Source organism: Cyprinus carpio, chromosome B9 (assembly GCF_018340385.1).
Source record: "Cyprinus carpio isolate SPL01 chromosome B9, ASM1834038v1, whole genome shotgun sequence".
NCBI lineage: Eukaryota > Metazoa > Chordata > Actinopteri > Cypriniformes > Cyprinidae > Cyprinus > Cyprinus carpio.
In genome coordinates, this window is record NC_056605.1 from 9,630,560 (window position 1) to 9,650,598 (window position 20,039).

General features: G+C 35.3%; 1 pseudogene; it reads right to left on the reverse strand.

The window, feature by feature from the left end:
* Positions 1 to 822: 822 nt before the first annotated feature.
* LOC109083940 overlaps positions 823 to 20,039 on the reverse strand; it is a 121,674-nt pseudogene continuing 102,457 nt past the window's right edge.

Sequence of the window (20,039 nt, forward strand, 5' to 3'; positions counted from 1 at the left end):
TGGCTGGGTTCATGCTGCCAAATAGCAATTTGGATGGTACTCAGAGTAAGAGCTCCTCTTGTTTTCAGATGGTTTGGGTTTATTTCTTTTAAAACTTTATCGAGACTTTGTCTCTAACATGCAATTACAGAATATAGGGTAGAGAATATAATATCTTACTATAATATATAAAACACGAATGGTGCTAAAAACAGATTTGTGGACGTCTTTTTGCAGATTGAGGGAACAAACAGAAGTCTGGATACCTAGACCTTTCAGTCCAGCGCTTAAGCAAATAAGCGACATTAATGTACCCAGACCTCCAAAGCTACTGACCTGACCTCACAGGAAATGACATCATACCAACAACAGAAATATCAGGCTACTTTAATAAGGTTACAGGACCTTAACGGGAGAATCTGAGTTTTGTTGGGTGTCTTGGTATATGTCTAGGCAGATTTGTCAGTGGATAAACTACAAAAGAAACCCTCGTGATGATCAGAGCAGCATTCAGAGAGTTTGTGATTACGAAGAGAAACGAGAATAACATCTAAGTGGACACACGGATGCAAGCACAGGCACACATGCACACGCACCCGTCCATTCGCTTACATACACACGCGCTCAGTCTTGAATATTCACTTGGATACTGTACATTAAACTCATCCGACTCTTCCAATCCTTCCTGCACAAAGACCCAAATGAAAAGAAAAAGAAATGTGAGTTAGATCCTGTAGTCATCTAGTGCAACAGAAATCCAAACCATAGACACAGTGTAAAAAACATGGTGCGAGAGAACTCCGCCCCCTAGAAGCCTCTTTCAACAAGGCTACTCCCTTGTCCCTTTTTCTTTTATCTTGATTGGATTCGTCCAGTGTTTGTTTAGCTTTGTCAGTTTGCTTGGTTTGTTTTGATTGCATGTCCACAGTCTCTGTACCAGAGGTCCCAGCAAGTTACCCACGGTCCGTCACGTCACTGTTACCGAGTGGCTATTCCGTCATTCCTCGTTGGAGGAGCTGGAGGTGAGGTTGAACCCGGTGGGATTGTGGGATGCTGTGAGAGTGGCAACAGTATGAAGGAGGACGAGGACCAGCAGGCAGAGTTTGAGTCTGCTGTTGCACAGTCTAGAGGCCGCTGACGAGGTCAGGGATGTCCCGTGCTGACACGACGGGTGAGTTCTTTTGAGAGTGCCTTTGGAGCTGTTGTCCGCCCTGCTGTCCCATCGGACATCACAACACTCTGTCTCTGCGTCTGAGGGGTTGTCCTCTTGGAGCCCTGGGCCAGCAAAAGACACAAGTTAAGGGCGATGATATATGTTGACCATTAAGTAAAAAAATATTTTCAAAATTGAATTCTTGTAGAATGTACTTTTTGTTCATGTTGCTTTCGTATTATTTGGATTATTTATTTATTTATTTATTTGATTGATTGATAAATAATGTGAAGTGGTGTGACCATCAAGGTTTTAAATCTATTTTTTTTTTTTCACATATCATGAATTGTTGTGTTGTCGTAATTGTGAGTGTACACATCTTAATTATTATTTTTAGGAAAAAAAGTAAATCTTTTTCAAGGTAATTTTTCTTTACGAATCATGAATTATCAATTGTGAGTGAAAACATCTTATTGATTGTTTTAATAATAAAAAAAGTAAATATTTTTCAATGTAAAAAAAATTATACTCTCAAATCATGAATTCTTAATTGTGAGTGTACAAATATTAATGATTAATTTAGGAAATAAGTTTTGTAATTATTCTTAAATTTATTCTTTACAAATTGCTAATTTTTAAATATGCAAATGTTTTTTTTTTTTTTTTTTTTTACAAATTTTCACAAATCATTAATTACTAATTGTGGGCGTTCCCATATTAGTGTATGATTTTGTAAAAATTGTTTAAATCTAATTTTCAATGTAAAAAGTGTGTTTTCATGATTTATTAATGTAAACATATTATTAAGTGTTTGAGGGATCTCACGACATGGCATTTTATATTCTGAACTAACCTTATCTTGTCATAAAAAGGTCAAATTATCTGATATTTTATGAAACTTACTGATCTTGACACACAGTCGTGAGAGTCTGCAGGGCTTCTCTTTAATATAATATCATGCTGGTTGCACCACATGACACTTTACAGTCTGAACATAACTTGGTTTGTCATAGAAAGGTCAAATTATCTGATATTTTAAGAGACTTGTTGATCTTGACACAATCATGCAGGGGTCCCCTCTATGATATTATTGCTTATGTTTTTTGATTACTCTCTTATACTTCTGCATGCTGGTGTAAACTTTGTTGATCAATATTAAAGGGATAGTATAACTCAAATTTAAAACTCAGCCATCATTTGCGCACCCATGTCAGTCCAAACCCATTTGACTTTCATCCTTCTGTGTAACATAAAGAAGGATTCTAAAGAATGTTGGTAACCAAACAGTTTCAGTCTCCATTGACTTCCAATTCAATGGGAACCACAACTGACTAATTAGAAGAAAGAAACTCATACAGGTTTGAAACTACTTGAGGGTGAGTAAATAATGACAAGGAGTGAACTATCACTTTCATAAGCAGTTCAATATTTTTGTTAAAAGATAAGGATAGATAGATAGATAGATAGATAGATAGATAGATAGATAGATAGATAGATAGATAGATAGATAGATAGATAGATAGATAGATAAGGATAGATAGATAGATAGATAGATAGATAGATAGATAGATAGATAGATAGATAGATAGATAGATATGGTCCAATATATTATTTACTTTTCCACCTGACCTTGCCAAACATAAATCATTGATGACAGGTGTTTATGGTCATGTTGTGATGATGATGGAGGCATATGGTGGTGTAAAGTTTAGCACTGCGAGACCAGTCAGTGTAAAGTGGGGATACTTAGAGCAATTAAAGGGCAGGTAATTACAGTGTGCCCACTCAGCCAGTCTGTGCTCTTCTGCTCTCAATTCCCCATTTATCATCAGTCTGTCTCATTATAGCACAAGCCTGCAGGCCATTGGGAGGCCAAAGCACTCATTCACATGCACCACTCAGCACGCACCCTCTGAGATTAGGAGAGGAGCATATCCTTACAAACACTGTTCAGGGCATTTGAGTACACCAGCCCTATTTTTAACATGCAGATCAGAGAAATCTATTTCATGCCCTTTGTATTCATACTCATGATCGGCATAATTATACAAGTCAAATGGAGGATAATTTAAAGATAAAGTATTTATTAATCCAATGAGTCAACTCAAATTTTGTGCAAATAGGATATGATCATTCATCCAATGAAAGTGTAAAAGCAGAAAGAAGAGGGAGGAATTGTACTTCCTGTTTCAGCCATAAGGAGGCAACAGAGACCAAGTGTTAAAAAAAAAAAAAAAAAATCAGCAATACCATTGGAAAATACTGCCTACTCAGGAAATAAATGGTCCAAATCCATGTTTGCATAACATCCTGTCTACTGTGATGCCTTCATTTGGTTGCATCCTTCGCTGTCTATGACACCCCACAGTTCTGTATGTGTGTTTGGGTGGTTAGTAAAAAGATAAAAATGTAATTTTGTCTCTATTTTCTTAAATTTATGACTCAGGTTTTACTAAAAAATAAGCATTGTAGTCATTATATGTCTTTAAATTTCATTTGAATTTGTTCTATTCCATCAGATGTGACATTTTGGTGTTGTGTAAGCTGGTCTGAAATCAGTTTTCTTAAAAGGTGACCTCATTCCAAAACACTGTCTACCTCAATGATAATGAAAAATGTCTTGCTGATATTGCTTTACTCGCCTCCTCTTTCATAGGAATGCGTGTAATGTACATAAATGTATACATGTGCCTAGATGTGTGTATATATAACATACATGAGTATATAAACATTTCTAATTTTTTTTTTTTTTTTAATTGTTAGTATTTAATTTAATAGTATTTAATGGATGACTAAGTGGACAAATAAGCCATAAAAAATAAAAAAAAATCAGCCACTTGCTAAGGCAACATTTCTCATTTTCGTTTGGTTTAAGTTGAAATATTCAAACAACTAAAACGGAAACTAACAAATATTATGATATATCAGTGATACAAAACTACACTGGTATGCAGTGTTTGAATATATATGTTTACAAAAAACATATTTCTTGTTATTTTTTCTCTAATTGTTTAATTTAAGATTTAATTTTTTTCTATATATTTTTAGTATATTTTATAAGGACTCGCTTTTGAAAATACACTATAAAGCCAGGTAAAACCTTTTAGAAATACTTCATAACATAACATAACATAACATAAAAAATAAATAAATAAATAAATAAATAAATAAAACGTTTAATTTATTAACTGACTAGGCAGTGGAGCAGTTGCCATTGGTTTCAGTCACAGCTAATGATTCAGTCCTCTCAAGAATAGGAAACCACTGGTGATTTGTTTATATGAGAAAAGGTCAAAGTGCCCACCTGTGCATATAAAACTGGGGCTTCCTCCATAGATGAGCTCATCATTGTCAGGCAATATGAAGGGACACCTCTTCTGGACCTCCAGGCAGTACTTCCTGCAGGGGATCCTGTTGCTGCAGTGCATCTGTGTAGTGTGGAAGAACTGGGCACAAAGCCAGTGTTTGTAGACAGTCTGTGCAGAGAGAAAAGTACAGAAAGAGAGCTGTTAGTGCTTTAGTCTGGGTGTCCATTGCAATTGATTACATCATCAGTACTGCGGTAACAGTCATTGCTTAAGCTCTCCCACCTATGTATCTTGGCAACGTTGCAGCCTTCTTCCTCTTCATAATTTTTTCTGTCACTCAGTCAAATGTTTGTTTTATGTTACATTAAGTATATTTTTTGTACACACCAACACCAAGTAGCCAATACCACTGTCTATCAGTAATAATAGGTTGAAAAAAAAAATATTTAAACAATGCTATCCACAATGCTTTTTTAAACTTTATACTCTTACTAGACTATATGTCAAGAACTGCCTCACTAGATAGATAGATAGATAGATAGATAGATAGATAGATAGATAGATAGATAACATTGCTAATTTATCATGTCACAAACCCGCTAAGTAACTCATTGTAGTCCCTAAGAGCTGTTTTTTGTAGGCATTAAACTGACAAATTTAAAAGACAATATCTCCATTTACACTGAACTTTCAGTGCCGCAACTTTGCAGATATTGTTTATGCTCAAACAGCAGCATTTCAAACTAACTAACGTTAAAAAAGTGAAATCACAATCAACCACCCCTTCAATTTCCAGATGGTTAATTAAATCAAAGGTTCCATCTTTGCATATAAGTACTCTTCAAAAATGGCGTTTTTATTCTTATAGCAAACTAAAAGTCATACTGTAGTATAAATGTAGTGTGTATATACACACACACACACACACACACACACACACACACATACTGTATATATATATATATATATATATACTGTATATGCTCAAGAACATGATTTAAGTTTACATGTGGTTAGAAGCATAGTTTGTGGTTAGTAATTACACATAATTTGCTATTCTGTTTGTGAATGTTATTTTAAACTTTTTTTCAAGGGAAGACCAGAATTGTTGAAATATGTTGCTAACAATAAAACCTGCATTCCATAGTTGGCTAACAATGCTTTTGGGAAATGCCTGACCGAAGCAACACAGGCTTTGCCAATATTGTGAGTTTGGGGCAGGACTATTTGCTTCTTGACCAATGGAAGACTTGGATGTTTGAAAACATTATTTTTACGAGTTTGTTCAGTGACATTAGAAGAGAAATTTCAGCTTTACATTAAACATTACTGAGAAGTAAACAATAAAATATTCATCTGGGCTGATGTAGAGCTCTTTTGTAGAAGGTGTGCAACAGGGCTCTCTTTGTGGCCCATTATACATTTGAAGCAGCACAGCAGGAATTAAATTGGATAAATAACCATGTAAACAAGCAGTTTTGTTTTGTTTAACACCAAAAATTCCACTTTTTTTCTCACTGACTAACATAATTGTGCACAGTCAAACAAGAGGAAGTAAAACATCAAACCAAAACCATTTGCTTTTCAAGGAACAGTTTCCTTAATGTAATCAAGTCAAGTCACCTTTATTTATATAGCGCTTTAAACCAAACAGATTGTGTCAAAGCAACTGAACAACATTAATTAGGAAAACAGTGTGTCAATAATGTAAAATGACAGTTAAAGCAGTTCATCATTGAATTCAGTGATGTCATCATGCAGCTCAGTTCAGTTTAAATAGTATCTGTGCAATCATTTGCAATCAAGTCAACGATATTGCTAGGAAATTATGTATGACATAATATCCTACCCACTGTTAAAAGACTGAATGAATGGACCGTAATGCATTAATGTTGCTTCTATAAAAGACTGAGGAGAATCTCTGGCAAGTTTTCGAGCAGCCATTATTTACAGCTGAGCTAGCACATGACATATCCTCTCTCCCATCAGGAGCCTAATGGAATGATTCTGTATTCATTTTATTCAGAGAGAGAATGACAAAAACACAGCAAAACAATTCAAACAAACATAAACACCGTCTCTCCCACATCGCATATTAAAACTGTTCTCCGAACATGCAACGGACCTGTAGCTGCAATGCGTCGCTGTCAGCAGAAAGAAGAGCGCAGGCAGGTCCTCGACTCCATCTACAACAACAGCTCAGGCAATTATGAGTACAATGAATCACTGTCTTTGCCTTAAGCACAGCGCCTTGCCTGCACACAGCTGTACATCATGTCACAACGCCATCCCCAATGAAATATTTATGTGGCGTCACTCGAGTAAACTCTTTAAAAAGCACATTTCCTTCCTCAGCCTTGATCCTCTACCGCTTTGGTTCGCCTATAAGTGCTTATTAGATTTGCAGAGAGCAAACCTCTCAGCAGGCGTTTGCTAATGCCTGTTCATATAATGAATCCCTCCTGAGACAGAGGTAAAGCAGACGTTTGTGGTGGATGACAGATCACAGAGAGGGGTACTACTGCTGTCTCCTGTCTCCTCCCCAGGCCATTTAAGACAGGCCTGATTGGCATGCAAGGCAAACAGCTTTTCTAAGGTGAAATAAGCTTTTGTAGGAGTTATCTGAGGACATTGTGATGATCTCAAGTCAGCATTAGATTTAACCAATAGTAAACCTCAGTCAGGTTAGACACCATGTAGAATTTTAATGCAGATGAAAACAAGGCTGTGAGGGATAGACCTGCAGTCTTTAGAATGTCCTGAAAGACAATTCACCAGCTGAGAAATTGGTATGTTCTTAAACAACAGTACAATCCATTAAACACACTGAATTTCTATCCCTCAAAGCCTTGTTGTTATTCCTGTCAAAAATTAAATATGGCGCTAAAAAAGCAGTGGACAAGTGTATTACACATCAAAGATGTCCATGCTGCATTAATATTACTATCGCAGAACCATACAGCATGTTTGATTATTAGCATAAAGTTTTTACCCCAAATACCATCCTTTTACCTAGTCTTCCGTTACTGAAAAACTGTTACTTTAATCAACTTGAACAAAACCAAAGAACATTACCAAGACCTTTGTCTCAAAATATAGTCAATATGCTATATTATATAGTCAATATGCTATATTTTTAAAAAACAAACAAACAACAAAAAAATAATAAAACAATAAAATATTATTTAAAAAATCCACCCAAAACCAAAAATCCAGATCCTCCAAGCCAGATCCGCTAAGGGTGTACAGTATTCATTCCTGTCTTATTTGGTTCAGCTGAGTCGAACTCAACTTCGTTTCCCCCCTTGGTGCAGATCTTTTGGGCAGGTGTGAATACAACAATCGTACTCGGGTGCGGACCAAACAACCATACCGAGACCCAGCTGAAGAGGTGGTCTTGGTCCAGTTCCAAACAAACTCTGGTATGGTTGAATGGATGAACCAATGAATGGATGACCTTAGCACATGTGTGATTTTGTTTACAATTTCTGGTTCACTTGCAAAAAGGACAGTGTGAAACCGAACCAGACCAAAAAAAAAAAAAAAAAAAAAATCAACATTGTATTTGGTCCGGACCACAGCAAGTGAGCTAACAGACTTTCCTGGTGCGAATACACCCTAAATTTCAATGTGCATAGCTGAATACGCTTGTTAAAGGGGTCCTAAACTAAATCAAAATTCCCTTGATCTTCCCTTGATTCCCTTTTGTCACTGTACTATAAAAACATCCTGTAAGTTTCAGAACTCAATTTTCTCGTTAGTCTAAGAACAGTGTATATTGAAGCCAATCTGGCAAAACGACAGGTTGTGGAATGTGCCACTTTATGATGTAATAGCGTGGCACCACCTTCACAGAAAAAAAAAAAAAAAATCAATGCCTGATGCTCCGAAGACAACAAGATGCTCTGCAGTGCCAAACTGTGGAAAAACAATCTGAATTGCCTTCCTTCTGATCCTAACATTAGGAAAGAGTGGAAGAACTTTATTTTTAATGAAGTTCCAGACCACGTCAGTAAGAAATGTAATTTTACCACGGATTTGTTTACAAACAAGGCACTATTCAATGCAGAAAGATTGAAACTAAAAGACTAGGGATACACAATTTACTACACAAGCTTGTCAGTGAACAATGGGTCTGTGTAGTAAATGCTGCTCCATGTGAAAGCACGCACGTGTAGAGATTTACCGTCGATTACAGAACCGGCTTTACTGACGAGATGCGCATTAATGTCACAGTGTCTGGTTTGTGTATCCCTGGGTGTCCGCTAGAGGTATCGTCACCCCACTTTAGGAACTACATTTCCCACAAGCCTTGTCTGTACTCATCACTGTTCATTGTATACAGCTGTTCCCACTTACATTGTTTGCATCTGTCTATAAATACCCTGTTTGTTCTGTCATTGTTATGGAGTCCTTAGTTAGTTTACGTCGCTCTGTTTTTCGTGGTCCCTCACTGATGTTCATGTTTCTTGTTTTGGATTGCTTACCTGGATTTTGACCTTTGCCTGGCTGGATTATGATTCTGGATTACCCAAAATAAACACTGCTTTTGGATCTACCTATTTGTGTGCGTGTCGTGACAATTAAGTATCGTGCCGATATTTATCGTGCATCCCTATAAAAGATGATGCTTTGTCGACTATATTGGATCACAGCACCGTCCATCTGTGAAGGACGTGGGCTGTCAAACATACACAACTCTAGCCAATCATAGCAGTGGGAGTTTACTTCCAAGTCTACGATCTGACACGCGTATTCAAACAGAGCATTCTGATGATGGGGGTTAAAACAGGACAGAAAATATTATTTCTCAATTATGTTTTTTATGTAAAAATCTTGATTACATTATAGGTGGACCTCAGAAAACAGCACAAAATACTGTAATAAAAAAGGCTGTTCATGACCCCTTTAAGAAAAGTTTATTTTGGGATTGCACCATCTAGTGGTTTAAAGGAAAATAAATGTGCCTTTTACCCCGGTGCTCCTTTAGACCTGTCCTACCCTATACTTTTTGTTATTTGTTATTGAATTATCCTATAGGTTATTTTTATAATCACCACTTCTGGTCATTTGGTCATTTTTATAATCACCATTTCATCATAAAATGCTGTAATTTTTACCAATGCTTTTTTACCAAGTTAATTGCGAACTCACATGAAATGCAAATGTTTGCCAGAAGTTTCCTACAATGACACTAGTCTTTAGTATTGAGTACATATGCCTACTCAATTCACATCCTGCACAATGTCTGCTCCAATCTGTATTAGTATGCATACTCAATGATGAACGCTAGTGCATTGTTATAATGTAGCAGATAATACAATATAATCTTAATTCAATGCATTTCTTTTTTTCTTTTTTTTTTATATATATATAACTCTTTACCAATTTTTAATAATTATTGGGGAAAAATAATGTTTACTTATTTGAGGAATGCCATTTTTTTAATTTAATTTGTTAATATTCATATTAACATTAAAATTCATTTGATGAATGAAGGAGAGTGTTCAGTTATACATTAGTTTTTGCTGTGGTATCAAAATTGGTGACAATCCTGACAATCTTAGTGCTGAATGATGGGTGAAGTGTTGTGACAGTGACAGACAGTTTTAGAAAAAGTGGAGCAGTGCAGTACGATGATAGCTTAACACATACACCTCACCAAGTCAGGCTCACTTAGGATGGGCACACACACATTCGCGCGTGCATGTGGCACACATGAGCAGGGCCCTGGAGACTGAGCGTGGCGACATGCTGGTGGCATTTGGAGTTGGCACATGATGACATTAATCCAGAGCTCATTTGCAGTGCTATAGTGTGGCAGGCCTGCTCAGACTGACAGAGAGAGAGAGAGAGGAGCTTATTTCTGGGCATTTTACACATATGGAGCCTTCAACATGTGAATGTCACATCCTTCATCTGTACTCTTAATTTGTCCAATCAACACTAAAGGCGTTACATGCTAGTATTGGCCTTATCTGATCAATACATCCAAAACATCCAACCACAACACAGAGATGGCGAGGTTCAGACATAAACTATGGCCAAAAAAATATTATTATTTTCTATTTTAAGAGATTTTCAAATGTAATTTATTCCTGTTATGCAAAGCTACATTTTCAGAAGTCATTATGATACAGTGTCACACAATCTTTCAGAAATCATTGTAATATGCTGATTTGCTATATAAATCCTTTGCAACATTATAAATGTCTTTCCTAATACTTTTCAATGCAATGCATTCTTGCTGAATAAACGTATTAATTACAACAAAAATAAATAAATTTACATTTTATATTTACATTTTTCAATAACATGACTACCCGTATGTTTGTTTTCAAGAGTTTAGTGTTATCATGTTGCTAAGCTAATGCAATACCCTAATTAGCATAAATATACACGCTGTAGCAATCAAAAATATTTGGTTCAAAAGTCCATTACATGGAACTACTTTTATCCATAAACATTAATGAAAGGAATATTTTTATAATCAGACATTTCTCTTATTTTGCATTGGACTGAATCTTCCAAATTTGATGATAATTTGATGTTAAGGTTCCTATCAAAAGACTTTGGTTTTGTTGGTATTTTAGAAATATATGAGTAAAAAGATGAGAGAAACAAGATATAAGAGAAACAAAATGAAATTTGAGTCCAACCCCCCCCCCACCCCACCCAATTTTACGGGACAACACCTTTCATAACCTAACCATTGTTGTGTAGAACATTGGCAAAACCTCTCACAGCTGGTGAATATTTTTTATTGCAGCGTGAGTTGCTGCTGTCCAGCGCTCCATTAGAGATGTGATGAGGGTGAGTCCTTTCAGATGAGTATAAATGCATTATCGCTGCAAAACACAACCTGAGCGATGGGGTCCGCTCCATCGTGGACGAACAGAACAGTCTCTGCTGAATGCTGCTGAAGGACATTGCACTAAAAGAGCCATTTATGTTTCTAATAGGTGGTTAAATCTACACCGCCGCCTTCTATAAACTTGCACAGTTGTGGCCTGAATAGTTGCCTCAATTCACTGCTATCTGAATGGCTAATATAATTAATTTTTTCTGTATTTTAAAATGTAATCAGTCAATTAATCTGATGTCACGGACATCATTTATCGGACAGCATAATATGTAATCATTTTCTTCAATCTTCTGTCCATCCACCCATCCATTTTTTTTTTTTTTTTTTTAATATGTGCTGCAGATGTGGCAGGACATAGCCAGCAGATGGAGCTAGCATGCTAGGTCAGTGAACCACTGCAGATTCCCTCACTCAGCAGTATCTCAATCACTTTAAGATGTATAATGCTTGGAGAGAAATAGAGTATCTGTTAGCAATCCCATTCGTTTTAATGTCACAAAGTCTCAGAACCACCCAGAAGTAGGGCATTTGAAATACGCCATCTTTTAACACTCAGGTCTTTGGCCAGGTTGTTTTGAGCAAAGCACCAAAGCCTAAATGACATCTAATATTGATAAAATGATTTAGTACAGCAGCCAAAATTTTTATGATGTACTGTAGCCTTAAGCTGCAAAATCATTTTTTGGGCCACTTTCCAGGTCCTCTATATCACATGTGCTGAAAATGGTGATTCTGATTCATCCCAGTGACTCAAACCTCTTGATTCTGATCTCCAAAAAGATTCAGATTTGTTAACATATTCATTTGGTAACTCTTTCTGCAGGTTATATCATTATAATAGTAGGTGGAGAACAGTGAGTGCCTTTTGTGTGTTATGAAATAGTTATTGAATCGTTTAGTCAACTCATTTATTCAAAAATGTTGATCATGACTGGAAAAAAAGTCTTACCTCCCTTTTTTATAAAACGTCCAGAGATCTTGAGAAATAATGTTTAAAATACCACAGGTGAATACGATAAAAAATAAAATAAAAAAAAAAAAAAAATCTAATAAATATCAACATACTATACTTCCCCTTGCTGATTAATCAGTGCATTAGACAAGACACGTTTCCTGAAATGTTATATATGTGAATATGCTAATTTAATTATCTTATTACATATGCACTAATTTGCATACATTTCAAGAACAGAATTATGAACACTGGATAAAGCTAGATTTAATTTTTGTTGACATGTTTGTTCATGGTTTTTATAGATAGAGTTTGGATATCTATTTTTATCACTCTGTAAATCAGAAAATACTTTCTATGGCCAAAGGGGGAAAAAAATTAAATCAATATATATATACAAATAAATAAATAAATATATATATATATATATATATATATATATATATATATATATATATATATATATATATATATATATATATATATCATGTGAATGACCTTACAAAACCTTCATTTATATTAATAAACTAGAAAGTTTGGTGAAAGTGCTAATGAAAGGAAGATTTCTGACTTTGTGCATGAATCCCATTTTGAGAAAACGGTCTTTAAAGATTTGTATCGTAATTGAAATATACAGACACAAAGAGATAAACTGAAATAAAATAAACACTTAAATGTCTATTTTGTTTGTTTTCATTCCACTAGCCAGAAAGACTATGACATGTTATGAAATCAAAATAACCCAGAATCTCAAAATTGACAAGTGTATGAAAAAAAAACAACAACGATTTTGCCTGCAGCGTCTTGCCTGAATCATCAAAAACATTTCCTAAATTATTGAAAATGAAGCAAATATATATTATTTTCCCTCAGTTTTGTCAGCTGCTAAGCTTGACATTTATCAAGCTATAAAGATAATGTCCTATTGTCATTATGACAGCGTATGCGTAATTGATATAATAGTTTATTCACAAACTAATGAGGCATCTCTCTCAAAACACTAGGGTTTATTCTTCATTCAGTAGATCCTATTCATGTTATGCAATCATTCGCTTTTCAAAGGAAAAAAATTAGTGTATCAAAGTAACTGAGAAGGATTCGTTCAGTACCATGACTAAAAATGCAAGCGCAAACCTCGCTTCTAAATCTAGGTGTGATGGGGGGAAAACAGGGAAGGAGCGCAGACGGAATAAAGGGTTTCTGATGCAGGCTTCGTCACTTTTTCACTCTGAGGCTGCAGTAGACAGAGGATGGTGTGATCTCATTAGTATGAAGAGCGGAGGGAGTGTTGGCAGAGGAGCTCTGAGAATCAGTCGGCTGCTATACTGTCTCTGCCCTACTTACCTAAACCCTCAGCTTCCTGCACAGGGACCTGCCCAAACCTGCTACATCTAACACTGCTTCTGCTCACATGATAAATGACCACAATGCCTCAGACGGGACAGCATGTGAGGAAGCTTGAGAGAGGAACATTTCCATCTTACATAAGCAGGCTTTGCCCTTCCTTTCCCTACAGTATATTTATCTTGCACTACAGAAGGGTACACAAGTCTAAGACAGCTTGTAAAAATGCTTCTGTGTTCACATTTTATAATTTAATATAAATTATGTGACAATTTAACACAAATGTTGCAATGTCATTTGCAGTACCACAGCAGGACTCTAGCTGAAGAAGTTTGTAAAACAGTGTTGTTATTGTAAACTATTAAAACTATTAAAAGCTTAAATACAAAATAGTAAATATAAATGTTAAATTAAAAACCTAAGTAAAAAAAAAAAAATGGTTGCCTTGGCACTTAAAGAAATAAGAAAAGTTTAGTGATGTGAGCTTAATAGAAATATTACAAACAAATAAAAATGACAAAAGCACAGAAAAATACAAAAATAAAATTAAACATATCTTACTTTAATTAATATAAAAAACACGACTACTAAATAAATAAGTAAAACTAAAAATTAAAAAAAAAAAAAAAAAACAAAATAAAATAAAAAAAACACTAAAAAAATAATAAAAATAAAAAATAAAAAATAAAAAAAAAATATGAAAGAAAATTAAAAATAAGAAATAATGCCATGACAACTAACTAAATCTAAATATAAATTTTACAGTCAAATAATAAAAATGACAAAAGCACATAATACAATTACTAAATCAAACCAAAATTAAAGCTAAATGTGTAATTAAAAAAAATAAAATATAATTCAAAATACATAATTATACTGTTAAAAACACAATAGAATATAACTTAACTAAAATAGAATATAAGTAATTATACTGGTGTGAAACCTCCAGCATGATTTGATAATTTTCATTTCTTTCTTTTGCCCTCTCTCTTTATTTTTTGCCTCCCCCTAATCACTCTTCCTTTTCACTCGTCACTTTTAATCTGACATTGTGTGTTTAACTTTCCATTCTCGGGCATTAGCCAAGCTGTCCTGGAGGACTGCATTATTCTATTATGAGTAGGCTAATAACATTGTAATTGACGAAAGGCCTTTCTGCAGCCTCAGTATTGGTTTTTAAAAGCCTCAATTGCCCTGTCAGTGCCTTGCCTTTGATGTTTTATTTGCCTCTTCTTCTAAAGCCCTGATCAGGAGACACTACTCAAACCTTGAGTTAAACTCTCATGCACTTCCTCTTCTTCTGACAACTATCAAGCCCTCCGTAGAAAAATCCTTGCAGTTAAAGCAAAGCTCAGGCCAGAGCAGAGGTAGAAATAGTCACAACATTATGTCAAAAAACAAATGGCTTTTTCAACACGACACAGGTTATACTACAGTGATTTACTGAATTCAGGTTGCTTTTTTAACCAAATAAACCAATTAATTGAAAGTTTCTGCCTCATAGAAAGATTCACTATCATACATCCCTACACATGATCATGCAATGGAAAAATATCCATTCTTGGGTGATCTATCCCAAAGCAAAGCTAAATTACCGCCATGAAAGCCGCTTAAGTGTTGCTGGTTGGGAATCACCGGTCTGTTTAACACCATCTGTGGAGAGCCATCCTGAGACTACAGTGACTGAATCCTCCAGAGGATATGAGGAGGTCAAAGGTCAGAGGCTCCCATCATCCCCAGTAACTGAGGGGGTAAACAAATTCAAGGCCGGTCAAAGAGCAGTCTGCACATTTACCACAGCAGGAGTACATTACAACACGCCCCAGGTCACGGGTCACTCCGCAATCTTCAGTCCTGCATTCAACCACACACAAAACCAGAGCCAGTTTAATCAGTAGGAGTTGGAGGAGAGACAAATCTGAGGGGGAGTGGTGCAAATAAACCATTTCAGCATATGAAAAACAAGCCAGCACGGGAAAGTTTGTTTCAAATGAATCAAGACTTAAAACAATATTCATTTCTAAATCTTTTTAAAAAAATTTACTTGTGCAACGACAGAACTATCATTTGTGCAATTTGTGCTTTTAAAATGATGTACATTGCATATAAGCTACAGTATACATTTTTAGTGGTCCATCCATTCCCTGGTAATCGAACCCATGACCTTGCATTGCTAGCACTCTACTATTTGTGCGACAGGAAAAAAATGTGAAGCTCATGTCATGAGACACTGAGAAAAAAGATGTAGGACTAATTATTTATTCTATTTATTTAAGTTTCAGAGATGCTCAATCCTTCAGAAGCTTGTTTCCAACATTGAATAAAAAAATTAAAAATAAACAAAATGCTTTTTTCTTAGAATTGCAAAATGTTAACCCGCTGTTAATTCTGACTATTGACTATGAATCTTAAATACTTTTATCTTTTTTTTGTTTCCACCATAGAATAAAAAAAAAAAAAAAAACAGAAAGTAACTGCAACTTTTTTATCTCACAATGTTATCTCACAATTCTGACACATTTTTTTTTTCTTTCTTTTTTTTATAACTCTGAGTTTACAGTAGCAATTCAACTACTACAGTTGTTACAGTTTAAATACGCATTCATCCTCCTAGTTCTGCTATAAGATTACAAATCACCATTGTCAGCCCAAATAAACAAAGCCTAGTTTCACTGGAGATGCACAAAACAACACAAGCTAATTAGGATCCGACTGGGGCTCGCAGCACAAAGTACATTTCCGAAACGTCAAACCGAATATCCGCAATAAAACACAAGAACAATGTTTTTGAACACACAATCCCAACAAAACAAACATAGTTCTAGTATTCAAAAAAATTAGCTGTTGTTGAAGTCTTCACTAACAGTATGCTATGTATGTTGAGTGATAACAGATACAGATGTACAGGCTAATAATGGCTGTTATTCAGCAAGCAGAACCAGCGTGCTAAGCAACAGTAATTTTAGACTAAACATAGCGGGTGGACGCAGGGGTTGGCTAGGCAACCCTCGTTCCTCATTACGGCCCCAGATAACACCCTACCCTAAACAAACTGCACATGGTAGTAGGTGCAATGAGAAAGATTAGCTTCGTGTTGCCCTCTGAGTGCACAGCAATAATAGTCAGCTGGGAACTGGGAGGGGGTTGTGGAGATTTGTCGAGTGACAGCCGGCGCTTCACCTGCAGTACACGACACGCTGAGGAAACGAGATGACCGAGCGCTTTCTGCTTCCCGCAGTCTGTCTGATAATAAATAAAGCATTTTGATATGGTATGCCCATGCCATGTAAATATCATTATCAACAAGCAGGCCTTATTACACGCTGCACAGCTTATTAAATATTAAAAACACGACTCAGATCAAATCATACTCCGCCAGAGCTAAGTGAAGTGGGCACCTCTCTGTATGCTAACACTACCAAAAGGGAGAAAGAGAGATAGATTCATTTAAAAGTCGAAACAGGCATGAAAACAAGCGTTTATTTCACACTCTAATTTATACATCCTTGCGTTGCCAGATCTCAAAAGAACAACCAGCATCCTCATTTAATAAAAGAAACCCAAAATAGCCTTAATTACTATTCATAAAATACTAATAAAAAGCCTAAAAAGTGACTCCATTGTGTTTATTTCAGAATAGAACAGCACACAATTCAAATGTAAGCAACTTAAACTGCATTCAAACTAGCTATACATTTTAAAGGGTTGCTTTTGTAGAAGCTGAAATGTTATTTATTCTGTCAATTTATTAATTTTACAGAGACAATGAATCTGTATTCGTTTTACAGGGATTGTCATCATTTAATAAAAGTAAACTGTCCATTTTTGGGTGAACTATCCCTTTAACAAAAGGTGACTCAATTATTTAATATTTTCTTTATTTTATTTTAATTATATTTTATTTTTTATTATTTATCTGATTTAGATAAATAAAATGCAACCTATGGCTTCTCGTGTTTTTAGGCAAAAAAAGAACAAACACATTTTTACTGTATATAATAGAGGATATGGCAACACTGTTATGTTATGAATTGCATAAAAATAACTCCATGAAAAGCCAATCACTCCTATAACAAGTGATTCAAAATATGCTGATATTACTGTGGTTTATACTGGATTCAGTGCTTAAATCATATTATTACATATTGCTGCACTCAATCATTCAAATGGAGTGTGCACATTTTCATTGTGGCTAGGCTGTGATTGGGTTAACAAAAGTATATTAATTTGTTATTCATTCCTGGTTGCTTGAACTGTTTGCTCTAGGTTATATTGTGCTAGGTTATCTGTATTAGGTTTATTGTACTAGTAGCACTTGTTTGTATTCATACAGGAAGCACTTCGTTCCAGATTACATGCTTGCCATCTGTTGATCTCTGCTGGTCTCAAATGCATGGCTAAAGCACTTTTTTGAGTCACTCCAGGTAAAAGTGTCTGCTAAATTATTCAAATTTAATTGTAGTATAAAATCAACACCATATGCATCATTAAGGCATTTAGAAAAGTGAATTTTTTTCCATTTGTGCATATGTACAGTATGTTGACTTTACTAGGAATCATAAACATATTGAAAATAACCACCGTGCTGTATATTTTACGGCACATCCCTAAAGTAGCAGACCTTTGGTGTTTTGGACTGTATTGAGTGGATTGCTTCCACACCAGTGCACAGAGGGGGTTAGGCGCTGTCATACAGGACGTAGACTGAGTGCAAAGGAATAGGAACACAAGCTCACTGAAAATGCACCCATACTTGCATTTGTGCAAAAACGCCAAAAACCTATATTTACAATTCACTGCAGTTCCCAGCATAAAATAACAGTAAAATGGCAGTAAAACACGCACAACTTTTCTTCCTTTTCACACAAATTGGTTATCTTTCAGATATTTTTCTTGGCCTACCACATCTTTCCTTCACAAGGACTGTTCCTGTGGCCCTCCGTTTTCTAATTACAGTATATTTCTGACTGTGGAGACAGAGACCTTAAACCTTTGTGATTTTTTTTTTTTATCCTTATCCTACAGTAATTGATATTGATAAATTATTCTAGTTTTTAAGTATTTTTAGAGTTCTTTTGAGTCTCTCATGTTGCTACTTTCCAGTAGAAATTCAAATTAGAAGAACAACTAGCAAGTAGCTACCTTGAATATCCTTTTTTTTTACGATTTGTTGCACCTGTATTTTTAGTCTAACGTTCATTGAGCCAATCCTGTACCCACAAAATTACTGAAAGAGTTGTTACCTGTAGCAGAAGAACCGCTTCGCAATATTATTAACTCGTCGTTATCTTTAGGTCACGCCCTAAAATCATTCAAGCTGGCGGTTATTAAGCCTCTTATTAAGAAACCACAACTAGATCCTAGTGAACTGGCAAATTACAGACCCATTTCAAATCTTCCGTTTATGTCTAAAATTTTAGAAAAAGTTGTGTCTGCTCAATTGTGCTACTTTCTGAAAAAAAAAAAAAAAAAATATATATATATATATATATATATATATATATATATATATATATCTATGAAGAATTTCATTCGGGGTTTCAGGCCCCATCATAGCACTGAAACTGCACTTGTCAAAATTACAAATGACTTGCTTCTTGCATCAGACCTGCATCTCATTGCTAGTGTTCCTTGACCTACATGACATACTCATAGATCGATTACAAAACAATACAGGTATTCAAGGACAGGCTTTAAGATGTTTTAGATCCTACCTTTCCAATCACCATCACTTTGTCTATTTAAACGGGGCATTATCTCAATTAAATCCAGTAAAGTATGGAGTGGCACAAGGATATGTCCTAGGCCTTCTGCTATTTTCAATATACATGTTGCCCCTTGGTAATATTATTAGAAAATATGGGATAAGTTTCTATTGTTATGCTAATGATACTCAACTATATATTTCAACAAGACCAGATGAAACTTCTAAATTATCTAAGCTAACAGAGTGTGTTAAAATGTAAAAGTCTGGATGACCAATAATTTTCTCCTATTAAATTCGGATAAGACAGAGATATTACATATTGGACCAAAGTACACAGAATCTCGTAGATTACAATTTGCATCTAGATGGGTGTACTGTTACTTCCTCTACAGTCAAAAATTTGCTACCAAAATTTGCTATGCTAATTTTTCTCTTATTACCTTCTTTGTTTCTGGCATCCCATGGAAACTAGGAATTACACAAGCTTCAGTCTGGATCCAGCCTTTACAAAGACCTGAGATGACCTAACGCCTGAGATGAGATGATGCCAACCCCTCGGAAGATCTCAGATGATGCCAACCCTCTCACAACATACAAAACTCTCAAATTTTGATATAAGTTTGATCGCAACATATAATCATTGCTTTTAATAGTTTTCACCGTCTGTTTGAACTACTTGATTTTTACCGTACATTTCTGCCATATGGGTATTAACTTGAGATAGTCACCAC